The sequence below is a fragment of the Panthera pardus genome, unplaced genomic scaffold, assembly GCF_024362965.1.
Source record: "Panthera pardus isolate Hobbes unplaced genomic scaffold, ASM2436296v1 HiC_scaffold_20, whole genome shotgun sequence".
NCBI classification, from domain to species: domain Eukaryota; kingdom Metazoa; phylum Chordata; class Mammalia; order Carnivora; family Felidae; genus Panthera; species Panthera pardus.
In genome coordinates, this window is record NW_026526766.1 from 58,115,220 (window position 1) to 58,133,630 (window position 18,411).

General features: G+C 52.1%; 1 protein-coding gene across 3 annotated transcripts in view; it reads right to left on the reverse strand.

The window, feature by feature from the left end:
- PAX5 (paired box 5) overlaps positions 1-18,411 on the reverse strand; it is a 194,733-nt gene that overhangs the window by 19,543 nt on the left and 156,779 nt on the right. The window lies entirely within an intron of this gene.

Genomic DNA, 18,411 nt, shown 5'->3' on the forward strand with positions numbered 1-18,411 from the left:
CTTACTGGCTGCGTGGCCTTGAGTAAGTGATCGAACCTCTCTGGACAGTCTCCTCATCTTGAATATGGGCCTAAGAAAAGCACCTGTATCATAGGAATGGTGAGAGGGAAACAAGATAATGTTACTGGGAGAACAGAACTTTCCTCTACCCATACCTGGGGGACTGAGGAGGCTGGGGAGAGAGGGAGGAGGAAGAGTCTCTTCTAAAAACCGAGAAGGCCCTGAAAGGAATTTTACAACATTCACTGAGTTCTTGAATATGCAAAAGAAAGCCCATACTGGTTTAGGAGTGGAGTTTAGAGACCCTAGTGCTGTGCATGAGAAAGGACCTGTATCATGGGAGGTTCTACTATTGAGAGGGATAAAGGGAAAAGAGAATGTGTATATCCCATCACGTGTATGTGGAGGGTAGGAGGGTGAAGAACATTTAAGTGGGGGTCTAGATTCCCATTTTAAATCATCCGTATTGGGGGCTGGAACCCCTCCCCTCCCGCAGCCACCATCTCAAATACATTTAAGCCCACCGCATATCCCAGTGCCTTTCACGACTAGGTTGGTGATTTCTCCGTACGTGGAAATCAAAGGAGGTGGCTGAGTGCTGTGGTTTGGTGGCCAGCGGGGTTGACACGAAGGACGTGGTCCAAAAGCAACATAGATCACAGAGCCCAAGAATTCTGTGACGTCAGGAGGCCTGGGCCATCGTGTGCAACAGTGAGCCGCCCCTGGAAATGTGGCAGAAGTCTAAGGGAGGACAGGACCTTTCCACGAGGCAGGGAATAAGGGTTCGAGTCAAGCTTACTTGGTCTCCAGGTGCCAGAGACACCAGCTGGCTGTTGTTGGCATTCTGCACCGGGTAAGGCAGTGGTGGGGCCCGAGGGGGCAACTGCCTGGGCAAATGCAGGGAGGTGGGACCAGGCAGATGGGACATGGTGGGACTCTGGGGCACCTGAAGCAGATTCCCCCCTCCTCGGCACTGTCAGAAGGACCAACGACAGAGGGCTGGCCCCTTTCAGGCTCCCACCCAGGGCCACACCCAAAGTTATGCTCCACCTTCATCCCTGCCCAGAGCTGTCTACCCTGGAGAAGACGACAAAAAATGGCCTTTAGAGTCAGACAGACCCACGGTCCAGGCCAGACTCTGCCACCCACAGGCTGGGTAGCCTTGGGCACGTGAATTTCTCTCCTGCGCTTCAGCTTTCTCATCTGTAAAATGGAGGGAAGGAAAATCTCTATTTCTGAGGCTTGTGGAGATCAGCTGACTTAATGGTGACAGATCTTTGCACACCCTCCTGTGGGGAGGATCCGGTGCCTCCTCATCACTGATGGTAGAGAAAACAAATTCGGTCGTCCCTGCTCCCACCCCAAACCCTCTGACCACAGCCCCGACTGCTGAAAGAGGCCCCTGGCACACATCAAAAGTCCTTCCAAAGCAGAATAAAGGTGAGGAATATATGTTCTTCCCTCAAAGACTCAGAAAGGAAGCAGAGGCTTGAGACATTTAGGATAAATGGTGGGCATCCCCCCAAACAATGCTGTCTTCCAAGTACAGAAGAACTAGCGATAAAAATCAATGAGGTAACTAGTAGCGAACATGTATTTTCCCGGAGAGTCCAGAGCCAGGAACATTGTCAGCATCAGAGATGTTTTGTTTCTCCTTCGCTAAAAAGCTCAGAGACGGCAAGAAAGTCGAAGTTTCCTAAAATTCTCAGAAGTGACAGGTAACCGGCTCAGTGTAGCTCTTAATTAACCCAAAACGACACCTGCCAGATGATGGGGATTTGCAGAGCTCGCCGGGGGCCGACCCCATCTGCAGATGGTGGGCTCCCACCTCTGCTCGAGACCTTGGCTGGCTGTAATTAACATACGGAAAGTCTTTCAAAGTGACTTCGCGGCCAAGTTCTATTTCTGAAGGATTGAAACTGGGCTTTGAGAGAAAATCTTTGCAGAGGAGGAGGAGGAAGGAAAGACTTGAAAAGGACCGTGAGATTTCTCCAGCTCCTCCCCATGGTTTTGTAGAACCGCATGATGTGCCGTGGCTTGAGGGGCTTGAGGGTCAGTGGGTACTCGGTGCGTTGCTGTCTATAGTCAGATGATAACTGCAGCATCCCACACAGGCACAAACTCTCAAATATATATACATATATTCTATAATTGTATATACATTGTATTACTATACTAGGTATTACACGTGTAACATACATGTGTATACACATAACCTATATATATATACACATATATACATGAATATAGACATGTACATACATACACATGTGTATACATGGATGTGCATGTTGTGCACACACACTGAAGTCTGGGGCTCTGTCAAAGCCTCCCTGAGTGATTTTGACCAAGCCCCTTCTCACCAAGCCTCAGTTTTCTCACCTGTAAAGAAAGTGTGTGCCGCAGAGATTTAAATAACTGACCCCAAAGGGTGTTCAGCACTAACACTTTCCCCTTTCCTACTCTCACTGCACCCACCCCCAGATGGGCCCCCTTGAAGGCCAAGGCTTCTCAATCTCCCTCTCTCCAGAGCAAGACCTTCGTGGACTCCCAACAGGGAAAGGAAAACCCGAGCCAACTCAGTAAAGGTCAGCCCTGTCAGCCCAGACAGCCTGGTACACAGAGCATCGATCCATTCCTGGGAAAAACCTCTTCTCCCACCAGCTCAAGCCAGCCACGAAGGCCTTCAGAAAAACAGAGAAGAGAAAAACCGAGAGAGAGGGCAAGCGTGAGAGAGTGAATGCTGAATGTGTCTCACTTCTGTTTCTCAAGAGAGCCGTGGGCTTTGCAATCAGACGGAGACTGGGCTGGAGACCAGGGCCGAGCCCTGGCTCTCTGCCACTGACTGGCCTTGAGGCAGCTGAGTGACCATTCTGAACCTCAGCTTGGTCCTCTGTTGTGCCGTTAGCTCGATTCCTGCTGTCTACCGCAAGAACCTGAATGCAAGGGCCCTTCAGGGAACTCAAGGGAAACAACCCCACTGTCGCATTACAGCACCTCCACCGTGGGCTACAGGGTGCACAGCAGACCCCACCAGCTGGCCATCGTCAGAGGCAGGAACTGGGGCCTTCTGGCCACGTGGGGCCAGTCAGAATATACTGATGGTCAGCCCAGTGTTTTAAAGGGGCAAGTGTGTCATCAGTCACAAGCAATTTACAACCATTGTCTTGTCCCCCAAGGCTGACTTCCCATCTTCCTGTAACCTGTCTGGGCCCCTGTAGACATTTCAATCTGAGACACTTGGCTGTGCTATGGCACGTTTTGAGCAGTTCTGGGTCAATTTTAATCTGCTCACCCGCTGTGGTATTATTCCAGAATTCCGTCTCCATGCCCTCATCTAAGCAAACAACGGGCAAGACAATGTGCAATGTGCAAATTGCTCTTGCAGCCTCTCTAGGGCACACCTGATTTGTGTGTGTGGGGTGGGGGAGGCAAGGGAGTTCCCAGTCTCTGGGGTGCCTCACCCGGGAGTGCCCACAGGCAGCACAGTTGTGATGACAAAGCCGCAAGACGATGACCAGAAGCTCCATGGTGCCATTCAAGACCCTGTAGGGTCTGGTCCCACTGAGCTTCTGAGCCACACCTCCCATTCCCCGCTTGCCCCAAAGACCAATTGCCAGTCCCCTGATGCTCCACGGGGCCCATCTCCATCCACTCATGCTGTGCCTTTCATCTGAAATACCACCTTCCTCTTCCTCTTCATGTCTAATCTCCCGACTTGTCAAGACCCAGCTCAAATACTGCTTTCTCCAGGAAGCCTTTCTGGAGTGATCGTGCCAGCTGAGAGCATTCCCCCACTTTCCTCTGAATCCTCAGCCCCATGGTCCAGAGCACTTCCTGCCCAGACTTAGGGTAGTTGTGACCCTGTCTCCATTCGTCTGTTGGGGAGTCCACCTCCTCCTCGAGGGCGTGAACCAAGACGATCACCAAGTGATCACCAAGTGATCACCAGGACCAGCAGATCCTGGCAACCTTCCCTGCCCCCAGCACAGGGCCCCACCCACAGCATAAATGCACCGCTCCTTCCTTAGGCCAGCTCCTATGGGTGTCAGACCTAACCGGGTCATGGAATCATGCTAGAAAAGCAGTAGTAAAACTCTGGTTCTTGGTCTTTGGTAGAAGCATGAGACAGACAGAGGAAGACAGCAAAACACACAAGGAAAGGGAAGTGGGCTACGTTTGTTGCAGGGGCCAGGGTGCAGGTCCCGTCGGGGAAAGGAGCCCCGGATGGGTGCTCTCCTGAGGGGCTGGGCTCCCACCAGGCCTGGCCAGGCCTCTCTGACACACAACAATGGCACTGAGTTTGGCTCCCTGCAGGAGGGTCTAAGAGAAGTGTGGTTCTTGCTATCATATTGCTTTGGTGTTTTTAAAAGGCAAGAGCAAAACCCACTGGTAGTTAGAGCTCAGAAAAGAGCAAGAACAAACTGCATTCCTTGGGGCTGCAGCTGGGCTGGATAACTAGGAAGGTTTTTTTCCTTACCACTCCCTTGGCCATCGGAAGATGCTCAGTCTGGAAACCTGAAGGTTTCTTCGAGTGACCTTGCCAGAAGCCCCCATTCCGTGACCTAAACTTCGAGGCTCCAGATTCCGCAGAATTCAGCTGGCGTTAACACTGAATCGTATCCACCTCCCACCCCAAATCCAGTTCACATATCTGTGATGGATGTCTAAAAAACTCATTACGATTTTGGTAAATCTATTCAATTCAGCACTGACAGTGGCCCTACTCCATTCAGAGCTCTGTGCTTAGCCCCCGGGAGGGTCTCATACTCCAGTTCTCAGGAACTCCTTGCATCTAAGGGGTTCTTAGACCCTGAACTAGAAATTTGGGTACAAGAAAAGGGCAACGTGAGTTTAAAATCAGAGAGGAAGTTAAAATTTATTCTAGCTGGGGTATTCACGAGGGCTTCCTGTAGGAAGTGGCTGAGAAGTGGGCCTCAGTGAACATTCATGCTTCATCATTTAGTAGGTTACCAAAACCTGTCTCTATGTACCTCCTGCCAGCCCTGGCTGCGTTCAAAAGAGTCAAAGTGTGAGGCCCGCATCACCAGGGAAGGGAACCTGGGGGTGAGGTCAGTCTCCCAAACAGGAGGCCAGTTTAGCAGGACGCAGCGTGTCCTGGCATGGGACAAGCCACAGAGGCCCAGCGAGGCAACTGCTAATGTAGCACACTGCCCAATAAACCCCAGACACTTTTGGGGCGCCTGGGTGCCTCAGGTGGTTAGTCCAGCTTCAGCTCAGGTCGTGATCTCATGATTCATGCATTCAAGCCCTGCATCAGGCTCCACACCAACCATGACAGCCTGCTTGGGATTCTCTCTCTCTCTTCTTCTCTCTCTGTCTCTCCCAGGCTCATGCACTTGCTCTCTCTCTCAAAATAAATAAATAAACTTAAAAAAAAAAAACAAAACCCAGAAACTCTTTAACTGCTTGGAAACACATCGCGATTTTTGGGTTTTTTTTAAATTTTTTTTTACGTTTATTTATTTTTGAGAGGCAGAGAGAGACAGAGCACAAGCAGGGGAGGGGCAGAGCGAGAAGGAGACACAGAATCGGAAGCAGACTCCAGGCTCTGAGCTGTCAGCACAGAGTCCAACACGGGGCTTGAACTCACGGACTGTGAGATCATGACCTGAGCCGAAGTTAGATGCTCAACTGACTGAGCCCCTTTTATTTTTTTGTAATTAATTGTAAACGGCGGGCCTGATGTTCTGCACAGGCCCTGACAGCAGCAATGGCTGCCACACCGTGTTGATAGCAGAGGGGATGGGAAGACCGTGGGCTTGCAGCCAGCCAGTCCCTGTCAAAGCCCCTCGGCCACTTAGCTGAGTGGCTTGGAGAGGTCACCTTACCTCTCTGAACCTGACTTCCTCATTTGCTACATGGTATTACAACACTAAATAATATTGGTGCATGTCAAAGTCCTGTGGGAATCAAAAGCATTCTACAGAGGTGAGGGGCTATTTAATGCTTAACTCAGTCTTCGGCACACAGCACATGCTCTGTGTGATTGTTGAAAAAAGGGATGCACTCACGCTTATTTTCTGAATAAAAATTGTATTTCTAGGTAGATTCCTCATATTTCAACAAGTGCCCCAAATACTTGATTGCAGAGAAAGTTTTAACCTAAGAGTTAGGCCCCTGATCTCATTCTGTCTCTACCACAGTGTGACCCTGAACATGGCTCTTTCAGGTTCACCTAGCCTCAGTTTCCCCAAATGGACAATGGCGGGGTGGGAAGGAGACAAGACTGGGTTCCAATCTAAATACTTTTTCTTCCCAGACTCCTTTGCTTGCTCAAATGATGAGTTTAACGCCGTGCCCTTTTAAAGTGTTCTATGAGGCCTTTTTGGGGGCAAATGGACAATTTCCACCAGGCTGTCTATAAAGCTGAAACGAGTCCCCAGCCCTTATTATCGGCTCCCAGACTCAAAAAATGGCTCAAGCCTCCTCCAGGTCAGAGGCCATCTAGCCTCTGGGCACATTCCCAGGGCTTTCAGGGACTCTACCTCTCAGCCCAGCGTCAGCCCAAAGCTGACTTACTCTTCTGTGGTCTAGACCTTGGCCTGTCCCTCAGAGCAGCCAGGGGTCCTCCCTGGAAGAAATCACCTCCCCCTGGCTGGGCCCAGCTCCATGAAGAGGCCCACGCATCCTGCCGCTGACTAATGAGAGGGAGGTGATGGTGTCATACCTTGCTGGGAAGTCACAGTGCTAGTCCCGACCTGAGCCGCCTGCCATCAAATTTTAATGCTGCTGCTGACATATTTATGGAAAGCCTCACCAAGTGTTTGCGAGGAGACCAGACAAGATTTACCTTCACAATTACTACCACGATGCGCAGGCTTTGCTGTGCCCTGGGAACTCAGTAGCACAGAGGCCCTGAGCACCACCGCGCCCGGAGGAATACACTCAATTCCACACACCTTTCCTACCCCCAGCACGCAGGGCCTGGGGCCTGGGGAGGCAGAGATGAATCAGACACGGTCCCTGCCCACCAAGAGCCCACAGTCTGCAGGAGGGGGAAACATACACATAAATTACATGGGTCCTGGGTGGTTGGGGACCAGTTCAGGGGTACAGGTAGAGAGGCAGAGAGGCAGGCTAGGCTGAAGAGGGGGAAGGGAGTTACTTCGCTGTCAGAGGCAGGGTTAGGATTGAAGCCAGAGACCAGGGCTCTGAGGGGCCATTCAGCTGCTTCACCTCTCCTGGTGGCTTCTCTGCCGGGGAGGGCTTCCCAGGCTCTCTCTATCCCTCCCTCACTGCTGGCATCCAGACTCAGCAGCCCCATCCTTTGGTATCCGTGCCCCCCACTGCATCCTTGGGTGCCCTCTCCTGTGCCCAGGAGCGGGATGCAGCCTCCCAGCTCCTCACCCCTCCTCATTGCGTCAATCCCCCACCTTTGTCTTTCAGTTGTATTGCTTCCCCAGAGCGGAGCTGCCCCGGGTGCAGGGATGATGTGCAGTGACCCAGGCCAGTGGTTCCCGAACCTTGCTGCCTGTTAGAATCATCTGGGAGTTTTGAAAACCCCAGGTGACCAGGGCATACCTCATCCCAGTTGAATCGGCCTCTCCGCGGTGGGGCCAGATAGCAGGATTTACCCAAACTTCAGAGGTGACTGCAACGTGCAGTGAGCAGGAGCACCAGTGGATAGCGACTTGAATGTAGCCACGTCAGCATCACTGGGGAGCTTGTTCAAATGCAGCCTCCTGGGCCCTACTCTGGGCTTACTGGACCAGAATCTACTCTGGGAGATGATCCCCAGCTGGCCTTGTGCAGTCAAGTTCGAGAAGCACTGCCCCACATGAAGGAGTCGCCCAACAGCCCCAGGGGCACACAGGTGTCTAGTCCCCAGGTCCTAAGGAGGCCAACCTCTAATTACACTACGAAGGGCTTGGCTGGTGTGGCTGAAGTCCAAGCAGGTCATTGGGCAGCCATCACCACTACTCAGTGAGCTGATAAGGCACAGGTTCTGCGGGGGGAGCTGAGTCAGGACTGCCCCTCAGGCCAGTCTCACAACTCTAAGGACCAGGAGGGAGTCTCTTCTCTACCCCAAACTCAGTTCAGGCCTCAGTTTCCCCAGGAGTGTACTGAGTGGATCAGCCCTGAAGTTGGCTGTGCTGATGGAGATCTCTTCTTTCTTAAATTCAACCGACATGTTCATCTGTGTCCTCTGTGACCAGCCCACAGACCTGGCTGAGAGGCGTCTTCTGGGGGGAACAAGCTAGGGGGACAGGAGAAGAAGGGAGAGATCTTTGGGGGCTAAGGAAGGAAGAGTCGAGAAGCCTCTTAAGGGAGCAAATGCAGGGCTAGGTGGGGGAGCACCACAGATGTGCTGGGACATCCCGTCTGTGTTGACCTTGACACAAGGCACACAGCAGCTCGTCCACTTATCCACTGACTTATTCCTCAGCTATTGACTGAGTACGCACTAAATACCTGGCACTGTTCCAGACACCGAGGATACAGCCATGAACAACACAGATAAAAGACCCTGCCCTCACAGAGCTCATATTCTAGTGCTACAAACAGACAATAAACAAAACAAAATAAGTAAAACTACAGCATATAGCATGTGTTATGGGGAAAACATAAAGTGGTAAAATTTTAGATAGACCGGGTAGGGATGGCTTCACCAGAAAGGTGACTTTTGAATAACAAGCTGCAGGAAGTGAGAATTAGCTATGTGGATATCAGAGGGAACAGCAAGTGCAAAGGCCCTGAGGCAGGAGCACAGGCAGTGTGTTGGAAGAGCAGTGAGGAGGTCTGCATGGCGGGAGAGGAGAAGCGAAGGGGAGGAGGTAGAAGATGAGGTGAAGGAGGGAAGTGGGGAGGGAGAGATGATATAAGGATTTTGGCTTCTACTCTAAGTGAGCAAAACAGGGACATGTCCTGACTCAGACTGTAATGGCTTACTCTGGCTGCTATGTTGGGAATGGACTAAAGGGGCAACATTGGCGGTGGGGAGGCCAGTAAGGAGGCTACTGCAAAGGTACTGAAAGACTGCCCTATCCACAGAGTGGTCCCTTCTGGCCACTTGGGGAAGAAGTGCCACGAGGCCAAGAAGGGCCAGGCTGTGGGGTCACGCAAGCAGATGGTCAGCTGGCCAAAGCCAAGGACACTCGGGGAATAAGGCCAGATGTGGGCTGTTGGTGGAAGGAAAAGTACCTGGCTCTGTATGACCTCGGGCCAGCCCCTTCCACTCAGTCTCTAACAAAAGCGATAACCAAGGGTACCCACGGGGTTGTGACAAGGATTCCAGGAGAGTATGCACGTACCAGCCGTGGGTAAACTGAGAAAGGCTGAGGCGGCAAGAGGCATTCCTGCCGGGTCCTGCCACATACCAGGAACGCAGCAGAGCGTCGCACCCCAATTCTCCACTAGGGGGAGCCTGGGCAATTCTTCCTAGAGCAGAAATGCAGTTTGCAGGCATCCATCCGTTCTCATTCAGGGAACTTAGGATGTCTCCAGGACGGCCTCTGGGGTGGGAGTGAGTGTGCCCCTGAACTGTCCTCATAGTGCCTGAGACCCTGTGGTTGGAAGGACTTGTTCTCTTCAAGAGCCCAATAGCAGCTATTGAGAGATTGGTGCATACAGCCCTAAAGTTCCATCAGGCTCATGCCATGGGCCCCCAATAAACAAACCAAAGACTGGATGGAAAGAAAAATCCACATGGAAATGAAAGTCACAGCTGGCTGAAGGTGTTTGGTCTGAGGTACACAGGTTGGATGACCTGGCACATATTTGCATATTTTAGTTCATCCTGGCACATATTTGCATATTTGTTTTTTTTTTCTTAGTCCGCGTGTTATTAAATGTGGCTTCTAAACCTTTATTGAGCATCTGCTCTGTCCCAGGCTCTGTGCTGAGCAGTGGGTGGTGCTGGGATGCGGCAGGGACTCAAGCTCATGAGCCTGCTTCTGCTCCCCAGACAGCCAGGAGCCAGCTGGGGTTTTGGATTTCTCAGCATCTCTCTTACCTCTGTGTTTGTTTACCTGAAAGCTCAAAAGGCCCAGTGAGATTCCCTTAAAACAGACAAGGGGGCAGGCAGCCATGTAAGGATGAGTAGGTTGTTCACTGCCTAAGAGCTACCAGCTGATGGACTGAAATCCATCCCGCTGTCCACTCACCAAACCCTGCCATTTGGCGTGGGGCTGCATCTGGCTGATGGCGAGGAAGGAGCAAGCTCTTGAGAAACAGCATGAGGGAACTTCAAGATAAGCCTTGTGGCTCCCCCTCTTTCTCCTGCAGTAGCTTCTTCATTCTGCTGTCACAGATCAGGAGGGGAACATAAGAATGGATACTGGGGATCCCAAGCACAGTCACACCCGGGCCCACCTGGTTCTCTTCCTTCACACGTTTATTTAGTACTGAGGATGTGCCAAACCCCGTAAGAGCGTGATTCACCTGCAAGGTGGTGTCCTGGTGCTTTTCTCAGAAGTAGACCCGGCTCTCAGCGCCCTGCGCCTTCTCCTGTTAAAAGGGCTCTGGAGCAAGCAAGACTGGACTGTCCTGGCCCTGCCACTTGGGCAGGTTCCTCTGTATGAGCGGAGGCCTCAGCCTCCTCCTCTGTGAAAGAGGGTAAGATCAACACCCGCCCCGTGGGGTTCTTGTGAAGGGCAAGCAGGCTGGGAAGTGACCAGCACACGGAGGTTCTCACTACACATCAGCTACTAACTACTAGACAGCAGGGCCTTCTCCCTCTCTCTTACCCTCACGACAGCCCTGAGAGGAACACCATAAAGATGTCCCCACTATAAAGATGCAGAGACTGAGGTCCAGAGAGGGGAAGGTGACTTGCCCCAAAGGCTGGTAAACCTGGAGGCAGGACTGAGGCCCAAGGGTGTGGAGTCCGGTCTAGGACACCCTGCCCAAAGCACATACCGTCTTAGCCCCCCCACCCCCCAGTTCTCCAATATGGCTGAAGGAAGTCCATGCAGAATTTGCACAGAGCTGTTCCAGGTGTGGGGGAGGGGCAGTCCTACGTTAAGTCAGACTGGGAAGACAAAGAAGGGAGAGCAAGGCAGGATTTGAATTGGCTCCTTGTGGACGTGCACGTGGGGGAAGGGGCCCAGAGTCCCCACTCTCAGAACCCGCCAGCAGGGAGGGTCCCTGCGTCCCAACGGGGCCCTGAGTCAGGGGGCCACAGCTCCACCCTCCCTCTCTCCCATTGCCCCAGTCAAGCCCAGGCTGGTGGACCTGAGCGTTGGCCAGCCTCCCCCACCAGCCCACCTGCCTATTTGCCTCCTTCGGCCGGCAGGCACGGTGGCAGGCCCTGCCTGCTCCCTGGGGAGCCCGCCGCCAGGCCTGATGGCGCTGACGGAGGGAGGGAGGCCGCCAAGCTGTCAGTCTGGAGGTGCCCCTCGGAGCCCCTCCCGGCTGGAGCGAGGAGGGTGGGCCGGCGCTGGAGCCAGGCTGTCAGGGCCTTCACGGAGACGAGGCCGGAGAGGCGCTGCCTGACAGCTCGCCCACCGAATTAGGACCATTTGCATGCTAATTTCCAGCACTCTAACGGGCTGGCAGGCTGGCTGGGGTGTGTAGAGTGTGCAGAGAGAGGCGCCACGGCCTCCCTGCCCGCGATGGAACAATGCTTGACTGATCTAGCTGCGTTAACGAGCAAATTATGGTAATTTTGTTATTACAAATGCATAGAAATTTCCAAAGCGGGCAGCCATTCAGGGCAGCTCCCCGCTCCTCCCCACTCCTAAATACAGAGTCCCCTGTTTGTACACATGGGTCTGGCACCCACTTCAGGGTGAAGACTTCCAGGGACCAGGCTTCCCTCGGAGCCCTCCTGGGGAGGCCCAGGGTCAGCTGGCCACAGGCCAGAGCATCCCTTCCTGTCAGCAGGCGAGCCCTCGGCTCCTGCATCCCCCAAACCTCACCTTCCTATCCCCCCTCCCCCCCTCCCCAGGGTCCCTGCTTGGTTTCTGGGCCTAGCGATCCCACAAACTGCCACAATCAAGCTGGTTTCTTTCCATTCTGAGTAGGTAACATGGGTGATATGCCCCACAAATGCTCCAAGGACTTGAGAAATTCAATTATTTCTGTGCCCACTCTGTGAACTGGGCTCAGCACCCAGGAAGAGCTGAGGGATTGTCTGATGAAGAAAGGAAGGAAGGAAGGAAGGAAGAAAAGGAGGGAGAAAAGGAAGATCAGAACTTATCCCACAGTTGAGGACCATTAAGAGACCCACCCGCTCAGCTCGCTGGCGGTGTAATTAATCAAAGACCTCACCGGAGGAGTTTATTTGCCAACTGGCAACCCCTCTTGGCATTTATAATCGTCCACTGTCAAAAAAAAAAAAATCACAATTTGTCCCAGTTTTTCTGGTGATCTTCTTTTTGATTAAAAGTATGTTTTTGGAAGCATGCTCTGGAACCTATCCAGACAGAAACTGTTTCCAAGAAAGTGAGCTCCCTGCTCCAGCAGCGAAGCATGGGCAACTCCAGGTGCAGAGCTGGGCACAAAGCATGGGCTCGATGGTGGGACCCCGACCAGCAGTCCACTCATGGAGGGGGGGTGTGCAACAGCAGCCTCGCTCCCGGGCCTCTGCACGAGACCCACCTATTGTATAACAGGGATTTCAGGTTTGGGCTGATGCTATTGAAAGGTCAAGAAGCTGTCTCAAATCCATTTTGGAAGTCAGTGGGGAATAAAGCATCAATTACAGAGGAGCACGACACTGAGGAAGGTCTGCTCCAGGTGGCCAAGGAAGACTGAGCCGGCCAGGACTCACAGGAGAGCGTCAGAGGTAGAGACCTAAATGCGAGCAGAGACTTTATAACCTCAGCTGGGGTCGTGGCCAGATTTTTCTATTTGTCTGATTTTCTAATTGGGTCACAACTTCCAGAGGGAAACTGAACCCAGGAAAAGAAAACAATCATTTCTTTTTTGTCTAGCTGCTTGACTCTGGAGGAAAAGCAGAGAGCGGGAGGAGCCGGGTCCTGGCCTACAGGTCCCAGGCAGAAGCTCTGATGGGGACAGGGACGGGGACGGTCCGGATCCCAGGAGATGCTCTTGCAGCTGGCCAGGTCCCAAGCCGGGGAAAGAGGTGGGCTCAGGAAGAACACGACAAGGCGGGAGTAGGTAAGAGTCCTGCTTTGAGTTGTTCTAGAAGCCAGGTCATCCCGGGCCACCCCAGGAATACCAGGCCTGCCTGAGGTCAAGAGACCAAATGCTTTCTTTTCATTGCTTCAGGGAAGCGCTGAAAGGTGGGGAGGGCATTAGTATTTCCCCAGTGGGAACCACAGGGCAGGCTGCTACCACGGCAAGGGCCAGCCTGGCTCTTCCTCTGATTTGCTGTGTGACCCTGAGCAAGTGCTTTTCCTTGACCTCGTCTGCACCCTGGCAGGCTGATTTCTAAGGGTGGGTCCAGCCCTGTCCATTCATGACAGAGGGAGTTGTAGCTACAGAATGTACTACGGTCCTCTGTGAGATACGTGCTAGAACAGACCCCTGCCCACACCACAGAAACACTCCCCGATCTAGACCTGTGCTAACTGCCTTCAGTGCTTTTCCTACATGCAGATTCCACCAAAGCCAAGGGCAGGGTCCCCACTGAGTCATTGTCTTTGCTGCTGCCCCCAGTAACCTGCTCCATACCCCACCACAAGATCCTAGGTAATGGCGGATGATACCTAGCTGGTCTCCAGGTTCTGTTCCCTTGCAGCCATTGTCCCAAGTGTCTCTGGCTTCTTCCCGGGGAGTTCTGTTTCCAGAAATCCCCTACCCAAAGCACTCTCAGAAAGTCTGCCATAGAAAAAGCCCTGATGGAAAGTTCCAGGGGCTGTGGGGATTTGCTTCAATCCAAGACTCCTGGGTACAGACATGGTACCTCCCCTTACCCAGATCTGCTCATGTACACCCTTCTCTAAAAGCGATTTCTAACAGTGTTTCTGAGAGTCAAACACCAAATTGCAAAGTCCCCTTGTCATCTGGACTGGACCACGTGCTAGCTGTGTGACCGTATGCAAACCACTTTTCCTAAGCCTCAGTTTTCATCTCTGTGAAATGGGGCTACAAACTGTGCCCTCCTAACACTATAGTACGGATCCTTTGAGATGATGCACGAAAGAGGCTTGTAAATTGTAAAGATCCGTCCAGATGGTGATTCGTATTCTTTGCATTGTTGTGAACAAGACCTCAAAATGGCCACAACTGTCATGCATCCTGCTCTGGCAGGACAATGCCCAAGGCATTTGTGACCTGGGATTGCTCTTTAGACAAAAGGACATGATAACACAGTTGTCATTTTAGAATTTCCCTTCCTCCCTCTTTCATCTCTCTTGCTCTCTTTTCCGCTCCTTCCCTCTTTCTTTCTCTCTTTTTTCCAACCCTGGATCTAAGTCTCCCTGATCTGGGTCCTTTATGTGTGTCGTTGCACATAGACTCCTTATAAAGAAAATTCATTTGTTCAGGGTCACCGCGTGGTTTTTCATTAAAAACAAATTACCCGCATTCAGGGAGGACATCTGGGCTTCGCGGGTCCCATTAATGACTATATTTCCAGCCTCCCTGGCCCGGTTGGGCTCCCCTTGCCTGTCACCCCGCGTTCCTGGCCCCGGGAGGACAATGAGAGTGACAGTCAAGTGAAAGGGAAAACATGAGGGATGAGGGCGAGAGGCGAGTCCCCTGAGAGGGGAAGGAGGGAAAAGTGAAAAAAATAAATAACTCAAACAGAGGGTAACAAGGGCCATTGTCTCGGCGTCTTCCAGCGAGAAGCCAGAGCAAATATTGGAAGAAAGAGTGGGGGCATGGAAGTCAAGCTGAAGCCCTGTTTAATTACACACATTTGGGCCCTAAGCCCCTGACTCTGGGTCGGACACGGTAGGGAGGGGCATGTGCCCAATTCAAATGAATTCCACTCATATCCATCGAGCGCCTACTGTGTTCAGGGACCACGTAGGTGGAGGATTCCAAGAGGAGCAACCAGGATATGAGAGCACTCAGTCACCACAGCTCTGACGAGGTAGACCATGGGCAGTACCCTGGGGTATGCTCAAGGGAGAGATGAGGCCCGGGGGTGTGTGTGGGGGGGTGGTGGTAGCAGGCTTCCTATAAGACGGAGAGTTAGATTTGGGGTCTAGGAGGACAGGTCAAACATGCACAGGGGAAGGTGGGGAGTAGAGGGAATGTACTGGAATCTGAAGTGTGGTTCCCTGGTGTCCCAGCTGGGAAGAGCCTCATCTGGACCATAAAAAGGTCTCTGGGTCAGAAAGGCCATCCACAGCCCTGACGGACCACCAGGAAAACCACGACTGTCTCCAGGGCCCAGAGCCCATTCCTTCTCACTCTCCATGGGCACCAGGAGCTGGGTGAACTTGAGACATGAGTGCCAGTTTCCAGGCCCAGACGCTCCCCTGTTGGCTGTGCACTCCTGGCAAGGCATGCTACCTCTCTGAACTCAGCTAGCATGCCTCTGAAGTGGGCCTAAACACTCCAACCTCACAAGGTGCTTTCAAACTGCAACTAGGGATAACAGATAGGGCTCCTTTTATACCACCGCGCAGGCTGGCGGGAAGGCTTGCTGGTGGAAATTAGATTATGGACGTAAGCAATTCGGCCTCATTAAGAAGTCTTTTGGAGGGCAGAAGCCAAGGCCTACTGGCTCTCCCTGCCCCCGAAGGCTCAGAGCACTGTCCAGAAGTTCTGGAGAGAACTTCTCTCTTCCGGAGAGAAGTCCCAGGTGGAGTGACTCACAGACTTAGAGAGGGTGGTCAAGCCAGCTAAGGGCTGACAGCTGATGAGGTCTTGTAGCTGTGGGCTGCAGATTCCAGCAAATCAAAGGGAGGAAAACACAGATAACTCCCAGCAGATTCAGTCTGGTTTGGGGGAAGGACTCTAGCATGTGTAGAGGCAGAGCATACCTTTTGTCCTTACCGTCCCCCACCTGCAACCCATTCATTTTCTCCCTCCTCACTCCACATTCCATTGGCTAACATATGCTTCATCCCCAGTGACAAGCCAAGCCAGAGACTCATCTCTTCCTAGATCCCTCTCCTGACCCAGGGTTAGCTACACCTCTAGCCTCTTTCGTTCTTTGATGTGGACAGTATTTCACAGTTTTAGCCAAACTCTGCAAAAGCAGCTTCAGACATGCCCTCCCCACTCCAACCCTCCTACAGAAAAATTCTGGAGCCCTCCATGCCTGACATCCCCAGTCTAGGCTGTACCCCCCTTCTCTGTGCTCCCAGAGTCCCTGAGTTTACCTGTTACCACATTCGTCCCCCTAGACCCTTACTGACTTGCCCATCTGTGCTGTAGACTAAGAGCTTTTCATGGACAACGGTCATGGATTTCACCTTTATATCCCTAGGCTCATGCTTGGGATGTGCAGATAGTCAATAAATGTTGGAAGGGAGGCAGAGAGGGATGGGGGAGTCAAGAAAAAAGGATGCATGGATGGATGGATGGATGGATGGCTGCTGGCACCAGCTCAACCTGATCAGCTCAAGGCCCCACCATTAATTTTTATGTTCAATACGGCTCAACAGGAAACCAGGGTGTCTCATGCCTCTTCTTCCCGACCACGTACCTTCCTATGGAAGCATGTCTCCAACCCACCTTACGGCACTTCACACATAAAGGTACCACAATGATGATACTTTTCAGTAAAAATAAGAAAGGCTTACTTTTATAATTCCGTCTTGGAAATTATTTGGCCACAGTCATTTATCTAATCTATGGGTGGCTACGATTTCTCAGCAATCAAGACACGGAGTAGGGAATTCTTGCAAAGTGAGAAAATCTAACTTAAAAATTATTTTCAAATGTCATGAAATTTTTATGAGCACTAAATGTAATAGTTAATGAAGTTAACATAATGTTATAAGTTGTAGACACTAAACTTAACATTTATTAATGCCAGTTTCCCAGCTTCATTTTTGAGTTTCAGAGGCAAAAACAGTTTGGGTCAGGTCTCATATTATTGTAAATTCCCGAAAAACTCTTAAGCTTTTAGTCCGGGACCTCTCGGGGACCATGCCATCCCCTATTACTGTCCCGTGGAAGTCCCGGCTAGGATGTCAATCTCCTTCAGGAGTTTAAGTCTGATTGGGGCTAAGGTACACTCACAGATAATGTCATAAAAACTAAAAGGAAAGTTAGCTGGAAGAAGTTAGCTGAGCTTCAAATGGCTAGACGGCTAGGGGGCTTGTCTGAGCCCTGGCCACCGTGGGGCGCTGGCTCCTTCATGGGGAGCCCTTCCAAGAGGCCTCTCCCTTGCCCACCCAGCTGAGCCAGGTCCAAAGCACCTTTTCCTCATTTGCCCCTAACCAGGACTCAACCACTTAACCAGAGAGAACTGTCACCCAGCCCTCTCGGACCTTCAGGCAAGAAGTGATACTGGGAGGCAGTGGAACAGAGTGGCTTAAAATCCCAGGGGCTCGAGGCAGGCTGCGCTGCCACTTCCTGTGGGCCAGGTGCTCAGGATGACCCCCTGTCGCTGCTCTCCAAGGGCCTGTGCCTACGTGAGCAGCAGCCCTTGTCCAATCCTGAGGGTGTATCTCCTAGAATCTGATTCAGCCACCAGGATTTAGGAGGATGAAGTCCCCAGGCCCAGGGAGGCCGCCCATTCTCCTCAGGACACTCACACTCTAGGGCTTTGCACCTGCACTGTTTCTGCACCAGCCGGGGAACCCAACCTCTTAGGGCAGGAAATGCCACCCACTGCTCAGATGCCCTCCAAACACTCCATTTCTTCTAAAGCCAATCCTGATCGTATTCCCCGATTTCCTAAAAAGGCATCATAATCCAGTTTTTTGTTTGCTTGTTTGTTTAAAAAACACATGAGGCACATGAGGGGGAAACTGGAAGTCAGGAGCCCAGACATATGGTGTCCTGTACTCATGACTGCCTCTCAGTAACCGCCATCAGAAGGAGCAGAGTGGGGGTAAAGGTAACAAGTGCACGAGACAGAGTAGCCGCAGGAGGTGAGATGTCCCCACCTCTTGCTCCAAGCTCCCAGTGCTGGACATTTCCTAGGCAGCCAGTGAGCTCCTGGCTCTGGGCAGGGCCCTCCTCCCTAGCTAGGATTGGATTTCTCACCTGTTCCTGTCATGGGCTATGTGAGAAACGCCCGTGATGTGTTCCCTCCGCCTCCTCCCATGATCCCCAAAAGGACACTCTGTTGAGATGGAACAAGGGGCACCTGGGTGGCTCAGTCAGGCATCGGACTTTGGCTCAGGTCATGATCTCGCAGTATGTGAGTTCAAGCCCTGCGTCAGGCTCTGTCCTGACAGCTTAGAGCCTGGAGCCTGCTTCAGATTCTGTGTCTCCTTCTCTCTCTCTCCTGCCCCTCCCCCACCTGCACTCTGTCTCTGTCTCTGTCTCTCTCTCAAAACTAAATAAACATTAAAAAAGTTTTTTTTTAAAGATGGAACAAATCACGGTGGCCTTTGCTGCTTCTAAAAT